Source organism: Hyperolius riggenbachi, chromosome 4 (assembly GCF_040937935.1).
Source record: "Hyperolius riggenbachi isolate aHypRig1 chromosome 4, aHypRig1.pri, whole genome shotgun sequence".
In the NCBI taxonomy this organism is placed as follows: domain Eukaryota; kingdom Metazoa; phylum Chordata; class Amphibia; order Anura; family Hyperoliidae; genus Hyperolius; species Hyperolius riggenbachi.
This window is the reverse complement of record NC_090649.1, coordinates 65,793,316-65,812,011: the sequence shown is the minus strand read 5'-3', so window position 1 is coordinate 65,812,011 and position 18,696 is coordinate 65,793,316. Positions and strand designations below refer to the sequence as shown.

At 47.4% G+C, this 18,696-nt stretch overlaps 1 protein-coding gene across 1 annotated transcript in view; it reads right to left on the bottom strand.

Annotated features, from left to right (window-relative positions):
• The window catches only part of LOC137571262 (cytochrome P450 2K6-like), a 113,842-nt gene extending 97,507 nt beyond the window's left edge, over window positions 1-16,335 (bottom strand). The window contains exon 1 of the mRNA XM_068280141.1: window positions 16,248-16,335. The gene's annotated coding sequence lies outside the window, so the exon portion shown is untranslated. The remainder of the gene's footprint in view (window positions 1-16,247) is intronic.
• Window positions 16,336-18,696: the final 2,361 nt, after the last annotated feature.

Below are 18,696 nucleotides of genomic sequence, written 5' to 3'. Positions count from 1 at the left end.
GCCGGAAGCAGCGTATGTATACGCATGTAGGCAGATGGGAGAAGACCGGCGACGAGAGAGCAGCGCTTGGAGCCAGGGAGGTATGTTGTATACAGCGCTCCCTCCCTGGCTGCTGCTGCTCACTATACATCTGAGGGGGGAGCACGGAGGGCGGCCCGGGAGAGGGAGGGAGAGGTCGGGTTGCCCTCCCCGCGGCTACGGTGCTTCCCCCCTCCATTATGGGGGACAGCTACCTATCTAACCTATCCTGGGGGGCACCTACCTAATCTAACCTACGCTGGGGGGCACCTACCTAATCTAACCTACGCTGGGGGGCAGCTACCTATCTAACCTATCCTGGGGGGCACCTACCTAATCTAACCTACACTGGGGGGCAGCTACCTATCTAACCTATACTGGGGGGCACCTACCTAATCTAACCTACACTGGGGGGCAGCTACCTATCTAACCAACACTGGGGGGCAGCTACCTATCTAACCTACACTGGGGGGCAGCTACCTATCTAACCTATACTGGGGGGCACCTACCTAATCTAACCTATGCTGGGGGGCAGCTACCTATCTAACCTATACTGGGGGGCACCTGTCTAATCTAGCCTATACTGGAAGGGGGGGCAGCTACCTAATCTAACCTATACTGGGGGGCACCTACCTATCTAACGTATACTGAGGGGCACCTACCTATCTAACCTATACTGGGGGGCAGCTACCTATCTAACCTATACTGGGGGGGGCAGCTACTTATCTAACCTATACTGGGGGCACTTATCTAACCTGTATTGGGGGCACCTACCTACCTAGCTAGCCTATACAGGTGACAACTATACTGGCTACCTATATTGAAGACACCTACCTAAATGACCTATACTGGGGGCACCTACCTATCTATCTAACCTATGCTGGGGGCAACTATTCTAGCTACCTATATTAGAGGCACCCACCTAGCTAACCTGTACTGGGGCACCTACCTATCTAACTTATACCGGGGGAGCCTGCCTATCTAACCTATACTGGGGGCAACTATACTGGCTACCTATATTGGAGGCACCTACCTGGCTAACCTATAGCGGGGGCAACTATACTGGCTCACCTATGCCTGGCTACCTATACTGGGGGGACCTATACTAAGTGAAACTAGACCTGGCTAACCTATACTGCGGGCGCTCATACCTTGCTCCGGGGGGGGGGCGCAATTTTTACACTCTCGCCCTGGGTGCATTTTAGCCTAGAAACTGCACTGCTAACCACCCCCCAGTGGTACCTAACCACCTCCTGGTGGTGCCTAACCCTAACAATCACCACTGCACAAACACCCTTACACACATATAAACAATAATGTATTTAATGGGTAAAATTATTCACTAGAAATAACATGAATAGCATAATTTATATATTTTTAATGGAATAAATAGCCTTAAAATCACGTACACATTAAAAATATTATAAATAGAAAAACTTATCTATATATATAATAGAGTAAGTGCCTCAACCTGCAAGCAAGAAGAAGAAGTAGCGCCCTGCCCCCAGGGCCGGTCCAAGCAAAAAGAAGAAGTAGTGCCATATCAAACCAAGGGCAAAGAGGGATAATTTGCATATTCAGTAGCAGTGTATTGTGGGTAACCACAAATGTTCACTTATAGCTGAATTATTGCAGATTTGCTTCTGTTTTAAGAAGGAAAATTACACCAAGCTTTGCTTTTTTAGTAGGAGGGCTTTTGGGTCTCTTTTATCCTCCTATACATTCTTAGTAGTTTGGGTCACCCTGAGCTGCTTGGTTACTCTGTTTTACTGGTCCAAGCCCTATCTCATACAGCCATGTCAATCCCTGCTATGTACTGATGAGGACCAAATGTCTGAAATAGGCTGTCACATGTGGGTTTGATATGACTGTGTAAAACTTAAAGCTATAGGCTTGCTTGACTTACCAAGGGTGAAAAGGAATAATTTGCATATTTAGTAGCGGTGCATTGTGGGTAATCACACATGTTCACTTATAGCTGAATTATTGCAGATTTTCTTCTGTTTTAAGAAGGCAAATTACACCAAGCTTTGATTTTTTTTTAGTAGAAGGTCTTTTTGGTCCCTTTTATCCATCTATACATTCCATCTATTCCATTCCTGAGCTGCTTGGTTACTCTGTTGTACTGGTCTAAGCCCTATCTCATAAGCCATATCAATCCTTGCTATGTAAAGATGAGGACCAAAAGTCTGAAACAGGCTGTCACATGTGGGTTTGATATGGCTGTGTAAAATGTAATATGCTTGCTAAACACCAGCAGCTCTGGATGCTTGATTGGCTTACCAAGGGTGAAAAGGAATAATTTGCATATTTAGTAGCAGTGCATTGTGGGTAGCCACAAATGTTCACTTAGAGCCCGTTCAGACTGCACTCGTTTCCAGCCGCGTTTTGGAAACACGTGCGGGTGGCCCGACACGCACGACATCAGACAGTGCATAGAGTGCAATGTCTGATGTTCACACCGCATGCGGTCTGGACCTGTGCGGTCCGGGAACGCATGCTGCACGCAGATTTTCCAAAAACGCACCGCTGTCCCATTCACTTTTCAGTGATGGGATCAGCCACGCAATGCATACAAACACGAATGGCGTGCGTTCGTACGCATGGCGCTCCGCATGCGTGGCCGTCCGCATTTTGTAATGTGAACCGGCCCTTATAGCAGAATTATTGCAGATTTCCTTCTGTTTTAAAAAGGCAAATTACACCAATACAGTGTGCGGCATTGCAGGAAGTGACGACAGTGGAACGTACGATGGAACACGGAAGGTGCTTAAGCAGGAGGGGGAGCGCACATGGGGGACCCAGGTGTGGGGGGGGGGGTCCTGCAGAGCTTAAGCTGGAGGTAGAGCACACATGGGGGACCAAGTTGAGGGGGGGTCCAACCCCCCTCCCCGCCGCTGTGCCCAATACCCCCTTCCTGTCCTCTACCCTCTTATGTGGCGTATGCTACGCCGCGGGTCGGCTAGTATATTTGTAATAGAATAAATAGCCTTACAATCACGTATGCATTACAATTCTTAAAATAACGGTAATATTTAAAGCAATATATTAGTAGAGTTGGGCCGAACGGTTCGCCTGCGAACGGTTCCATGCGAACTTCCATGGTTCGCGTTCGCGTCCCGCAGGCGAACTTTTGCGGAAGTTCGGTTCGCCCCATAATGCACCATGAGGTTCAACTTTGACCCTCTACATCACAGTCAGCAGGCCCAGTGTAGCCAATTAGGCTACACTAGCCCCTGGAGCGCCACCCCCCTTATATAAGGCAGGAAGAGGCGGCCATTACGGTCACTCGTGTGCCACTGCCTGCCCGCATTAGTGAGAGTAGGGCGAGCTGCTGCACTGTCTCTCATAGGGAAAGATTAGTTAGGCTTAGCTTGTCCCTGACTGCATACCTGTTCTGTGAACCCACCACTGCATACCTGTACTGTGAACCCACCACTGCATACCTGTTCTGTGAACCCACCACTGCATACCTGTTCTGTGAACCCACCACTGCATACCTGTTCTGTGAACCCACCACTGCATACCTGTTCTGTGAACCCACCACTGCATACCTGTTCTGTGAACCCACCACTGCATACCTGTTCTGTGGACCCACCACTGCATACCTGTACTGTGAACCCACCACTGCATACCTGTTCTGTGAACCCACCACTGCATACCTGTTCAGTGAACCCACCACTGCATACCTGTTCTGTGAACCCACCACTGCATACCTGTTCTGTGAACCCACCACTGCATACCTGTTCTGTGAACCCACCACTGCATACCTGTTCAGTGAACCTGCCACTGCATACCTCAGAATCAGAATCAGAATCAGAATCTTTTATTTCGCCAAGCACGACTGGGCCGTGCCCGGAATTGGTTTTGGCAAGTACAGGGCAAGTGTGAAGAAAAAGAAAAAGAACAGGACATACAATACAACTACATGCAAGCATCAGCAATACAAAGATACAGTTCCAGCAATTGGTCGCCTTTACATAGCAATACATTTACATAGCAATATGCTTTCATGCGATCAGGTTTAGAGTTCAAGAGTTCAGGTAGTTAACGGCTGAGGGGAAGAAGCTGTTCCTGTGCCTTGTGGTCCTGGTGTAGATGGATCGGAATCTCCGGCCTAAAGGGAGTCTGCTGAAGAAGCGAAAGCCTGGGTGGGACGGATCATTAGCTATTTTTTGAGCTCTGGAGCGCAGTCTTGAGTTGAAGATTTGATCAAGAGGGGGGAGTGGTTTCCCGACGATTCTCTCCGCTGATCTGATGACCCTCTGCAGTTTGAGTCTGTCGCTGGCGGAGGAGCCAGCATACCAGACCAGGATGAAGGAGCAGAGAACAGATTCAATTGTGGCTGTGTAGAAGCTCGTCAGAAGCTCTCGGGACATACCGAACTTCTTCAGTTGGCGTAGGAAAAACAGTCTCTGCTGGGCTTTTTTCTGGGTTGTGGTGGTGTTGGCTTTCCAAGTCAGGTCCTTAGAAATTATCGTGCCAAGGAGGCGTGTGCAGGGAACGTTTTCAACTACCGTGCCATCAATGCTGATCGGGGGTGGAGTGGTAGCGTGTTTCCTAAAGTCTACAATCATCTCAACCGTTTTTGCCGAGTTCAGGACCAGCCCGTTCTCCCTACACCAGTGGCAAATTCTGTCAACCTGGTGGCGGTACTCCTGCTCGTCATTTCCAGAGATGAGGCCAACAATGGTGGTATCGTCGGCGAACTTGATGACTTTGACTGAGTTCGCGGTGGACCTACAATTGTTAGTGTATAGGGAGAATAGGAACGGCGACAGTACGCAACCTTGAGGGGCCCCTGTGTTGGTGGTCCTTGGTTGAGAGATGATGGTGTCCAGCTTGACGACCTGGGATCTGTTGCTTAGGAAGTCTGTAAACCAGAGGCAAAGGGTAGGGTGGACCCCAAGGGCAGCAAGATTCTCTTGAAGTATTTGGGGGCTGATGGTGTTAAACGCCGAGCTGAAGTCAAGTAGAAGGATCCTGGCGTATGAGTCAGGTCTATCCAGGTGTTCATTAACGAGCTCCAGGCAGATGTTTATGGCGTCGTCAGTAGACCTATTTGCCCTATACGCAAACTGGAACGGGTCCAGCAGGGACTCAGTGGACAGCTTGAGGAGAGGCAGGACCAAGCTTTCGAAGGATTTCATGATGACCGATGTGAGAGCCACCGGCCTGAAATAGTTGAGGTCTGAGACACCATGTTTTTTGGGGACAGGGATGACTGTGGACTTCTTAAAGCAAGCAGGGACCCCGCCTTCCTGGATGGATTTGGTAAAGATGGATGAGAGAATAGGGGCAAGCTGCTGCGCGCAAGTTTTCAGACAGGCTGGTGAAACGTTGTCTGGGCCTGAGGCTTTCCTTGCATTTAACTTTGACAAGTGTTTCCTGACATCGTCCTTGTTCACCGCTAGAGGGGGTTGGCTTGGGTGCGGGGCAGCTAAGCCAGAGGAGAGGACAGGAGGCTCAGGGGGCCTTACTGGGACTGGCAGGTTCTCAAATCTGCAATAGAACTCACTGAGGTTTTCGGCGAGCTCGGTGCTGGGAGTTGCATGCTGGGGTGGAGGCTTGTAGTTTGTGGCCGCCTTAAGCCCTTTCCAGACAGTCCTTGTGTCCCTTGAGGAGAGGTTCTGTGCCAGTTTTGCGGCGTAGTTCTTTTTGGCGACCTGTACTGTTCAGTGAACCCGCCACTGCATACCTGTTCTGTTCAGTGAACCCGCCACTGTATACCTGTTCTGTTCAGTGAACCCGCCACTGTATACCTGTTCTGTTCAGTGAACCCGCCACTGCATACCTGTTCTGTTCAGTGAACCCGCCACTGTATACCTGTTCTGTTCAGTGAACCCGCCACTGTATACCTGTTCTGTTCAGTGAACCCGCCACTGCATACCTGTTCTGTTCAGTGAACCCGCCACTGCATACCTGTTCTGTTCAGTGAACAGTTTGGTGTGTCAGTGTGAAGCAGTACCTTAATTACACTACCTGATTGATGTATACACATGCAAGATGTTTTAAAGCACTTTAGGCCTGTCATTTAGCATTCAATATGATTTCTGCCCTTAAAACGCTGCTTTGCGTCAAATCCAGATTTTTCCCGGGGACTTTTGGCGTGTATCCCACTCCGCCATGCCCCCCTCCAGGTGTTAGACCCCTTGAAACATCTTTTCCATCACTTTTGTGGCCAGCATAAATTTTTTTTTTTTCAAAGTTCGCATCCCCATTGAAGTCTATTGCGGTTCGCAAACTTTAACGCGAACCGAACCTTCCGCGGAAGTTCACGAACCCGGTTCGCGAACCTAAAATCGGAGGTTCGGCCCAACTCTATATATTAGTAAGATAATAAATCTGAAAACTATAATCGACGCATTATAATTCTGAAAACAAGGTTAATGCCAAAAGCGATATATTTCTAATACAATAAGCTAGAAAACGATATTTAAGCATTATACATATGAAAACAAATTTTAAAACGATAAAATAAGTGTAAACTAAAATTTACTTGTTACACTCCTGAAAGCAAAATTTAAAAACGATAAAATAAGTAAAAACAAAAACAAAACGAATTTGTAAACGATATTTGTAATAAACCTTGTTCTGTAAACGAAAACTTTTGTTATCACGATCCCTGCAACCGCTATTTCTCAGGCTCCCAAATTTCCTCTCCGGCGCCCAATAGCCGATATTTTGCATTGCAGCTTATGGTGGCGCCCTTTTTGTCCATTAGCCACATGCGTCATTGTTTCCTGCTTCCGCTTGGAAATGGGTCACTTCCCTAATGGGAGAAACATTATTACCCGTTGATATAACAGATCGTAAGAATTTCAAAAAAATGAGTGAAATTGCATTCAGGTACTTTGGGCCAGGCTCCCCTGCAGTGATCTGCAGGATTGGGGAAATGGGGGGTGCAGTAGCTAGGGAGGGCCCAGATCTGTACATAATTAATGCAGAGGAGCATTATACATTTTCCTGTGAGTTCTCCTGTGAGAGCCTCCGTTCCTCACAGGAGACCCTTTTGTCCTCTAGCCTGGTCACCTCCTCTCACTCTTGCATCCAGGACTTCTCACAGGCTTCCCCTCTCCTTTGGAACTATCTCCCACAGCCTGTTTATCATGCTCCGAGCCTGGAAACTTTCAGACTGGGTTCACATATAGCATAGCGTTTTTTTTCGGGCATTTTCCGCAGGTGTGTTTGCTTTTTTGTATCGTGTTTTTGGTGCTTTTTTTTCACACAGATGCTTTTTTTATGCATTTTACGTGCGTTTGTATGCGTTTGCCGCTCCCTGATAGAAAGGGCGTTTTCAATGCGTTTTCTATGCGTTTTTTTTAATTAAATATATGCAAATCATAAGGAAGACAACAGGAAGTAGAAACACATCAGAGATCTGTCATTTTTAATTAAAAAGTTGCAGAAACGCATAGAAAATGCAATGCATATGCGTTACCACAGACTTTCATTATGTGCGTTTTGGCAGCCAGCCTGCATATTATGCAATGCTGCAACCGTCTGCAGAATGCTTAATGTAAATCACAGATGGAAAGCAGGTCCTTCTGCGTCCCATAGACTAACATTGCTGCATAAAACAAAGCGTTTTACACTCTGCAAGCATTTCTGCTATGTGTGCACCTGGCCTGAAATGTTCTCTGAAAACATCTATCTATTCAGACAAGCCTAAAATTTGATATAGGGAGCATCAAAGGTCCACTGCCCCACCCATTAACCCATGTGACTCCTCCTCTATTGTTTCCTCCCTAATATCCTCTAGAATCAGTGTTCCCCAACCCTGTCCTCAAGGCCCATCAACAGTACATGTTTTGCAGGAAACCACAAACATGCACAGGTGAGTTAAAGAGGAACTCCAGTGAAAATAATGTAGTAAAAAAAGTGCTTCATTTTTACCATAATTAAGTATAAATGATTTAGTCAGTGTTTGCTCATTGTAAAATCTTTCCTCTCCCCGATTTACATTCTGACATTTATTACATGGTGACATTGTTACTGTGGGCAGGTTATGTAGCTGCTCCTAGCTGTTTTGGCTGTTAGAGACAGCTGTAAACAGCTATTTCCTGTCTGTGAACCTTGTTATATTGTAACAAACTGCCAAAAGTACCGCGGTCCTCAGAGCTTCTTGTGGGAGGGGTTTCAGCACAAAATCAGTCATACAGCGCCCCCTGATGGTCTGTTTGTGAAAAGCATTATATTTCTCATGTAAAAGGGGGTATCAGCTACTGATTGGGATAAAGTTCAATTCTAGGTTGGAGTTTCTCTTTAAGTAGTGCCGCAGCAGAGCTCATTACCTGACTCTGTGGATTTCCACAAAACATATACTGTTGGTGGGCCTTGAGGACAGGGTTGGGGAACACTGATCTAGATTGTAAGCAAGAGCAGGGACCTCTTTCCCCACCTCCTATACCAGTCTCACCAGGAGTGTATCCACACAGAGCCGGATTAAGGCTAAATGGGGCCCTAAGCAAAGTAACTGATTTGGGCCCCCCATCATGTCGTAATAGAATCAGAAGATGCAGCTGCACAGCAATATGTCGCACACACCGGGCAGCCGAGCTACTGGTTGCTATGGGCAACAGCACGCTTTCCTCTGTGGGTGCACAATGCAGGGAATAGCAGCGGCAAAATGCAGAGTGAGAGATGAATGGCTGGGACATTTGCACTCAGGGGCTGGGGCACCCCTGTGAAGAGGGCGCCAGATATCACAGCAGCAGCACTTTCCCCCTGCATCTCCAGCCTGGCAATAGCAGAAAGCTCTGGACACCGCCAAACCGGAAGCCGTTCCCCAGACAGAATTACATAACCACCCCCACCACCGAACAACCAATTTCCTCCCAAACTAGACAGCCACCATGCAGCCTCCATCCCAGTGAATACGATAGTCCAGCAGAGAAGGCAGCCGCAGCGGGGGACAATGACAGCACCAGATGAATCACATTCACCTATTGCGATCCAAGCAATAGAGGTCCCGTCATCCGGAGCCCATCTGTCTCCTCTAGAGTGCTGCCGCTCTGTTACTACTACTATTACTACTTCCTACTTCATGTCTGATCTGAGAATCAGGAAGTTCAGAGCGAGCAGCTGCACTGTAGAAGAGACAGATGGGTTTCAGATGACGGGATCTCTATTGCTTGGATCATGGATAGGTGAGTGAGCGTTTGCCATCTGCTGCTATCATTCTTGCTGCAGCTGTGGTTCTCTGTGGGAAGGGAGGGTGGAGTGGGCAGCGGCAGAGCGCACAGTAGCAGGAGGGGGACCTAGGAGGAGAGCCTGGGTCTGAAGACAATCAGCAGCGCACGGCATCATTTGACAAGACAAGACAAATAACATTTATATCGCGCTTTTCTCCTGGTGGACTCAAAGCGCCAGAGCTGCAGCCACTAGGACGCGCCCTATAGGCAGTAGCAGTGTTAGAGAGACTTGCCTACGGTCTCCTACTGAATAGGTGCTGGCTTACTGAACAGGCAGAGCTGAGATTTGAACCCTGGTCTCCTGTGTCAGCGGCAGAGCCCTTAAAGGGACTCCAAGCAGTGCCTGTGGATATGCCTTTAAGCATACCCACAACTAATTCATTACATCCTCACACCTACCAGCATGATGTTTGTAATTATATTCCCCTGGGTTCCTTATATTTCATTGCATTGTGCTGAATCGAGCTGCCAACTTTGGAGAAAAGTCGTCCTGTGGCCGTGATTTCGATCGTGAAAATATCAAATACTAAAAGGCATAGAACAGCTGTTTATATATCATTGGAAAGAGGAGAAAAAGAGCTTTAAAATGATATGCATCTTTCCGTAGTTACTGCACTGCTCAGAGTCCCTTTAACCATTATACCATCCAGCCACCGCTGACTTTGGAGAAAAGTCATCCTGTGGCCGCGATTTCAATCGCGAAAATATCAAAAACTAAAAGGCATAGAGCAGCCGTTTAGATATAATTGGAAAGAGGAGAAAGAGAGCTTTAAAATGATATGCATATTTCCATAGTTACTGCACTGCTCAGAGTCCCTTTAACCATTATACCATCCAGCCACCGCTGACTTTGGAGAAAAGTCGTCCTGTGGCCGCGATTTCAATCGCGAAAATATCGAAAACTAAAAGGCATAGAGCAGCCGTTTAGATATCATTGGAAAGAGGAGAAAAAGAGCTTTAAAATGATATGCATATTTCCATAGTTACTGCACTGCTCAGAGTCCCTTTAACCATTATACCATCCAGCCACCTCTGACTTTGGAGAAAAGTCGTCCTGTGGCCGCGATTTCGATCGCGAAAATATCGAAAACTAAAAGGCATAGAGCAGCTGTTTATATATCATTGGAAAGAGGAGAAAGAGAGCTTTAAAATGATATGAATCTTTCTATAGCTACTGCACTGCTCAGAGTCCCTTTAACCATTATACCATCCAGCCACCGCTGACAGGATGGCAAGGGCTGGTTTATGTGCTAATGGGGCCCCTTTGACTCTGAATGGGGCCCCAAGCGACTGCTTTTGTTGCCTGGTCGGTAATCCGGCCCTGTATCCACATGCAGTGACTGCACGTTTGGAGGAAATAAAACAGTAACCCTGACAGTGGCCGGCTTCTGCTTTTTTTTGATACAGCGCCAACTGCTTGGCTGTTCTGCTGAACTTTTTGTAGTGGCCGAATCATACGCCTGAAGCAAGCAGGTGGCCAGCATGGTCAGATTTGAAGTTACGTACATATTTTGAATTCCTTTTGCCCAATGGGAACAGGAAACGAACCCTCTGGCAACAGTTTGGGACGGACTTCTGTATGGACACCTCACTGGTCTAGAGACCTGCAGTGTGTCTGTTATTTTGGAGGGGGAGCAAAGACGGCACACGGTACACTATGGAGAGGGCAGGTTAAGTGAAAAAACAATGTGATTGGCCATCAGACGTTACTTAAGTTCAGGAATGCCAGATCTTTAGGCAATGTCAGGAGGACTTCCATACACAGGCTAGAGCAGAGATGGAAGAAGATATAATGGGGCCCTAGGCGAGGTAGTCGATTTGGGGCCCCCTTGTGGTCCTTTTGGTAAGCTGAAGTGGAGAGACGTCAGAGGAGGTGGCAGGTGAGCCCCTTGACACCCACTAGATCCCAAGCACCTGCCTAGGTTGCCTGGTGGATAATCCTGCTCTTGGCTAGAATATTTATTGGCCACCTCATGGAGTTTCTTCAAGGTTGGGGCATACTGCCCCTATGTTTTGGAACTCCTTACCTCAACAGATCAGGACAGCTCCATCCCTGGGCGTGTTTAAATCCAGACCGAAAACCCACCTGTTCAGTTTGACATTTGCAGAAATATAACTTTTGTTGTGTGAATACTTCATCCTACTACCAATTACTGAATCTGGGAGAGCCTAAGCGCTTTGAGTCCTATGGGAGAAAAGCGCTATAGAAATGTTATTGTATTGTATTATTGTATATTACCCCTATTTAGGCACTAGATGGCGCCTGCTAGTTTGATTCTTGATGCGTGCTCCTTGGTGAGCACATGGTGGAACATAAACATGCATTTCATGAGCTGTGCATGGAAGTTAGCTAGACTACGGGGAGTGCAGGTGACATGCTGAGTCAGTGGCGGACACAGCCAGCAGTGGGCCCCTGTGCAAAATTGTAATTGTGGGCCCCCTATGACCTATGGGCGTGGCTACAACCTGCGGCGTGCCGCGGCAAAAAATAGTGGATAGAACCGGCAAAAAAATGGGCGTGGCAATGACCGGATGAGGGCGGAGCTAACTGTAACTTAAAGCGAACCCGGGGTGAGGGTTTATTTCCTTTTAAACAATACTAGTTGCCTGGCGGCCCTGCTGATCTATTTGGCTGCAGTAATAAACTGAATTACACCAGCAACAAGCATGCAGCTAATCTTCTCAGTTCTGACAATATTGTCAGAAACCCCTGACCTGCTGCATGCTTGTTCAGGGTCTATGGTTGAAAGAATAAGAGGCAGAGGACCAGCACGGCAGCCAGGCAACTGGTATTGCTTAAAAGGAGAGAAATATGGCAGCCTCAATATTATTCTCACCTCAGGTTCCCTTGAAAAGTGCAACGCAAAGACAGTGGGCCCAAGTTTTGGTGACCCTTTCCCCAGAAAATTCACATAATTGTGCAGGTTTTCTCAAGAAAATACACATATATGCCCAGAAAATACGTGCAATCATGTCGGCAGATATGCCCAGAAAATACGTGCAATCAAGTCGGCAGATATGCCCAGAAAATACGTGCAATCAAGTCGGCAGATATGCCCAGAAAATACGTGCAAACAAGTCGGCAGATATGCCCAGAAAATACATGCAATCAAGTCGGCAGATATGCCCAGAAAATACGTGCAAACAAGTCGGCAGATATGCCCAGAAAATACGTGCAATCATGTCGGCAGATATGCCCAGAAAATACATGCAATCATGTGGCAGACCTGCCCAGAACATACACCTGCTAATATAAATAAAACAAAAACATTTACTCACCTGCAGCAGCAGACCTCCTGTCCCAGCCTCCATCCGGCGCGCAGCTCCCATGGGTGGTTGGGTGGATAGGTAGCCTAGTGGGTGGGTGAGTGGGTGGGTGGGTTGGTAGCCTGGTGGGTGGGTGGGTAGGTAGCCTGGTGGGTAGGTAGCCTGGTGGGTGGGTGGGTAGGTAGCCTGGTGGGTGGGTGGGTAGGTAGCCTGGTGGGTGGGTAACTAGCCCGGTAGGTAGGTAGGTAGCCCGGTGGGTGGGTAGGTAGGTAGCCTGGTGGGTGGGTGGGTAGGTAGGTAGCCTGGTGGGTTGGTAACTAGCCCGGAAGGTAGCCGGGTGGGTGGTTAGGTAGGTAGCCTGGTGGGTGGGTAGGTAGGTAGCCTGGTGGGTGGGTTGGTAACTAGCCCGGTAGGTAGCCGGGTGGGTGGTTAGGTAGGTAGCCGGGTGGGTGGTTAGGTAGGTAGCCGGGTGGGTGGTTAGGTAGGTAGCCGGGTGGGTAGGTAGGTAGGTAGCCGGGTGGGTAGGTAGCCGGGTGGGTAGGTGGGTAGGTAGCCGGGTGGGTGGTTAGGTAGTTGGGTGGGTGGTTAGGTAGGAAGCCTGGTGGGTGGGTAGGTAGCCGGGTGGGTAGGTAGCCGGTGGGTGGTTAGGTAGTTGGGTGGGTGGTTAGGTAGGAAGCCTGGTGGGTGGTTAGGTAGTCGGGTGGGTAGGTAGGAAGCCTGGTGGGTGGGTAGGTAGGTAGCCGGGTGGGTAGGTGGTTAGGTAGCCGGGTGGGTAGCTATCCGGGTGGGGGGCCCGACTCCTATCCTATCCTCCCTCCCTCCCTTCCTCACCTCGGGGGGCCCCCTCCCGATATGCGCGGCGGGAGAGCGAGCGGCAAATGCAGGAAGTCTTCAGGGCTCTCCAGGCATCCGCTAGAGGCCCAGCCGCTGAGTCTCCAATATGTCTCCAACTGGAGACATATTGGAGACTAAGCGGCTGGGCCTCTAGCGGATGCCTGGAGAGCCCTGAAGACTTCCTGCATTTGCCGCTCGCTCGCTCTCCCGCCGCGCATATCGGGAGGGTGGCCCCCCGAGGGGAGGGAGGGAGGATAGGAGTCAGGGGGCCCCCGGGCAAATAAAATAATAAAAAAATAAATAAAAAAAAAAAATACTTAATGGGCCCCTGAAGAAGACGGAACTTCAGGGGCCCTCGTGCGGCGGCACGGCCTGCACGGCCGTATGTCCGCCACTGTGCTGAGTGCACAGGCAAGTTTGGGGGGTGATTACTGCTGCCCAGAATCCCCTCTCACACATAGCCTGCACAGTGTCTGCACAGGCACAAGTTGGGACACCAGAAAGTCTGCAGGCATCCTGCAGCTCACAGCACCATGCTGCTGCCTGCACTATGTGCCGCCCATTCCCCCTGCCTTGTGTCTCTCTCTCTCTCTCTCCTGCTCTCTCTGTGTGTGTCTCTGTTTCCCCCATTTTTGTCTCTTCCCCTCTCCTCTCTCTCTTTTCCCCACTTTCTTCTTCCCCACAGACACACTGACACTCACTCATGTCTCTTCCCCTTCACTGTAATTCACTTTCCTCTCTCTACCTTTCCTCCACTCTCTTCTATTTCTTTCTCCCATCCTCCTGTCTCTGTATTACCATCTCTCTCCGATCCTCATCCCCTTAAAAATAATTAAAAAAAATCAACATTGTCACAGTCTAACTATTATGTATATACACAGCACTGACATCTTCTGCAGCACATTACAGATTACACATTACACAGATTGCACATTACTGCAGATCACCAATAATCAGATTCTCTCTGCGTGCTGACACCAATCATTACAAGGACCAAATAAAGAGCTAATACTGTAGTTGAGGATAGGCCCCTTAAGGCCCCTCTGGTCCAAGGGCCCCGATGCATTTGCAACCTCTGCGTCCCCTATTGCTACGCCACTGTACATAGTTTTGTCAATGACTGTCCTCAGAGGAGCTCACAATCTAATCCTACCACAGTCGTAGTCTTATGTTCTACCATATTATTATTATGTATTTATATAGCACTAACATCTTCTGCAGCACTTTACTGAGTACATAGTCATGTCACTGACTGTCCTCAGAGGAGCTCACAATTTAATCCTACCTATGACTATGACTATCATTGTCTAATGTCCTACCATATAATCGTATTGTGCATGGCTGAGAGAGACCTTTCAGGAAGTTTGCCCCTGGAGTGCAAAAGCGTGGCTCTGGAACTATGTGACGAAGCAGGTGGCCGATGAAACCAGTTGCCCCATAGCAGCAATATCATGCTGCATGTGAAGCGTAAGCACCGGCAATTGCTGGAAGCGGAATTACACCTCATATACACACTACTGCTGCAGGGGGCCGATAGAAGCACCAGGTAAGTGTCAGTTTTAGCTTTTTAAAATACACCGGAGAACCCCTTTAAGGGGAATAGTGGGAACAACTAAAGAAAAAATATTAAAAAGACCTTGTAGAATATTTTTAAGAAAAGGAGACCTAGAGCCCAATATAGTGTAGTAGTTATTAAAACAGTGGAGTAGATAAAAGAGTACAGTAGATATACTCACAAAACAGGGTTACCTCCCTTGCAGAATATTGATCTTAAAAATGCAAAGGAAAAATAGTTTTTAAATGCCATGGGCGTTACCACACACGCTTTGTTATGGTAACGTGCATTACCATAGCAACGTACACATTACCACAGTAATGCCCCTGGCAGTAATGGGTCAACGGGCACCACTCCACCGGCAGTAGTAAGGGTAAAACTGCAGCGCGCTCGCTGCGCATGCCAACTTTACGCAGCTTATTGCATCCTGCCCTAGTGTGAACTGAGCCTTATGAATGTTAAGTTGCACCAGCAGGAGGTATGTAATAGCCAGTGTTGCTTGTAAATTTTTCCCAAAGTCCACTTTGCATCAAAAATCCCATTTTCGATTTGAAAACATTTTCACGAAAAATGTCTTATATTTTTGCGTTTCCAATATTTTTGCCACGAAAACGCAAAAAGTTGATATTTTTGCAGCGGAACCGCAGAAAGCAATATTTTAACCTAAACTATTTTTCTGTGCAAAAAACGGAATACACATTTTTACAGCGAAAATTCGCTATAAACGTGAAAAACAAAACTTATTTTCGATTGAATTTTTGCTCGGATATTGAATTTAACATTATTTTTGAGAAACTGTATGCGAAAACAATGTTGGCATTTTGCTCATCACTAGTAATAGTATCCTTTCTAAGGGCCCATTCACACGAAGCCAAAGCGCTAGGGCTTTTTAAAGCGCTTGTGCTATTCTAACCTAGTGTTCTCACTGGCACGATTGGCGCCAATAGTGGGTATTTTGTGATTATCGGCAATCGCAAAACGCGTTACCTGCAGCATTTTTGCTGTGATTCTGGAGCAATTTCGGCACAGTGCTTAGTAAAGCGCTAATCGCGACCAAGCTGAATCGTGGAAGTGCCCAGTGATTTTTTTACCACGCTAATTGCAGTAAAATCACTTGCGCAAACCGCTAGCGTTAAGCATTGGCGTTTTGCGATTTCTGATGTGAACGGGCCTCGAGAGTTCTTACAGGGCTCTCTGTAACAATATGGCAATCTGTTACTATGCATTGTGTACTTAGACATGTCAATAAAAGAATGTCATGAACAGATTTCTAATACTACAGACAGCAAAGGAAGCATGGAGAATTATAAGGTGATTCATAGGTGATACTTCCATTAATTGTTGCATACATGGACTCTAATGCTGAGTTGCTGACTTACCGTTCAACGTATGATCCTGGCTGTCAGTCAGTCTTGCAAAATACCTGGATCATTTACTTCTGAATGCAAATATATATACTGGTATATTACAGAGCTAGTTAAGTATTGAACCCAGGATGTTCCTCCCACCTGCACTGAGAGCAGCAACAGACACATCATGCTGCTAAAAACTTGCATGACCCAAGCTTGGCAAAACTTGTGTGATCCACGTGTATAAAGAAAAACTTCCATGACCCTAGTTTGGAAAAACTTGGATGGATGATCCGAGCGTAGAAAGAAAAACTTGCATGACCCTGATTTGGAAAAACTTGGATTGTGCCTGAAAAACTTGCATGAACCTAGTTTAAAAAAAAAAAAAAGTATGAACTGATTGTAGATAAAGAAACTTGCATAAGAAAAACTTGTGTGACTCAAGTTTGAAAAACTTGGATGACCTGTAAAAAAAACTGTAACGATCGGTGTCAGCACACAGAGAGAATCTGATTATTGGCGATCTGCAGTATCACGAAGAATACAGATCTATACCTGATTATGGATGATCTGCAGGATCACCAATAATACAGATATAGTACTAACCTCTGGACACCTCTTAATATATATATTTAGTTTTTGGTGTAACAGTATGACTTTGAGTAACCCATCTGAAGAGCAGGTGGCCCTAGGCAGTACAGGAGATACTGCTATAGAGAGTATAGAAACCTTCCAGCAGCCTGAGACTCTCCAAGGGGTGGAGTCAGGCTGAAGGTAGGAAGGACCAGAGAGTGAGTGACACCTGAAGGTGGATGTCACTGACTGATCTGGAGACTATCTCTTTAGAGGAGAGATAGCTCTCGAGGTCAGACACGCCTGGTCGGTAACACACGGACAGATAAAGTACAAAGACAAAAGGCTGATTCAGTATCCAAGGCAGGCAGGGTTTGGCAACAGAATATCAGATATGCGTGGTACCGAATCAGAGAGCAGAGGGATAGTCAGGAAAGCAATAGGTCATAACAAATATCAAACAATGCCTAGTCTTGGGTGTGAGGTCCGTGGTCTCTACACCCTGGAACTAGTCTGGCGTATAACAGAATGATAACACAAGTTCCCTAGTCTTGGGTGTGAGGTCCGTGGTCTCTACACCCTGGAACTAGTCTGAAGTATAACAGAATGATAACACAAGTAATCTGGCTCAGTGTGAATTCCCAGGTCCTCCTGGTTCAAACACACTGTTGGATCTGACTAAGGTCTGAGTGCTTCCACGTAGTGTTCGCAACGGCAGACAACTTGAGACTGGCCAGCAGTAACCATATATAGAGCAGTGCTCTCTGGCGCCACCCCTAAGTGATCAACCAATGGTTACCAGCTCTGAGGTCAGCTGACCGGCCTGGTCAGCTGATCCCCCCTTGGCCATCATAAAAGTTCTGCCTTTCAGCGCGCACGTGCGTATTCCTAAACCTGTGTGAACTAACAGACTCAGCCACACCAGATGCACGCTGCTGCGTGCAAACCGCTGCGCTGGACACGGAACCAGCTGCCTTGCTGTCAGTACATGCGGCGGCTTTTCCGCGTTCTGCCATGTTACCAGATGCACGCTTCCGCGTGCAAACCGCCACGTTGGACACGGAATCAGCCGCCTTGCTGTCAGCACACGCGGCGGCTTTTCCGCGTTCTCTCACAAAAACACTTGCATGACCCAAGATTTAAAAAAGTTGTATACAGCAACATACATTTATAAACAATTCCATGACCCAAGGTAGGAAAAACTTGCATGGCCTAAGAGACATGTAAAAACAATTTCACTGTTACATATAATGGTCTTGTCAGCTGAGCAGCTCATTACAGTGTAAATGTAGCCACACATCACTCGATGTATGGCCCAATCAACCATCAGATAGATTTCTCTCTAGAGCTTTCATTAGAAATTTTTGGGCCCCATACTAACTGCAAATCTACAGGCATACGTTCCTGGTGTAGCCTAAATTCCAAATTCGTCTACAAAGGGTGCCTGGTATAGCCGAGATGCCAAATTCGCTACAAAAGGTGTCTGGTGTAGACAAAAAGCTAGTTTTAGTTTATAAAAAGGATGCTGTTATGCGTGCATGAAAGAAGGCCTGCATGAAAAAAGGGCAACGTCAAAAAAGGGCCTGACTTGATAACGAAATGGCGCCGGTTATAAACTAAATCTGATAACGATAAAAATCATTGTCAAGCTTTGCTAACGACAAATATCATTGTAAAAACAGACGAGAAATAATAACAAACATATATTAACGTTAAACAATACAACTTAACCCAACCCTACCCTCACACAGAACCCTCCCCTGGTGATGCCTAAAACTAACCACTCCCCTGGTGCAGCCTAACCCTAACCACCCCCCCCCCCCGGTGGTGCCTAACCCTAACCCCCCCCAGTGGTGCCTAACCCTAACCACCATCCCTGGTGTTGCCTAAAGCTAACCGCCGCCCG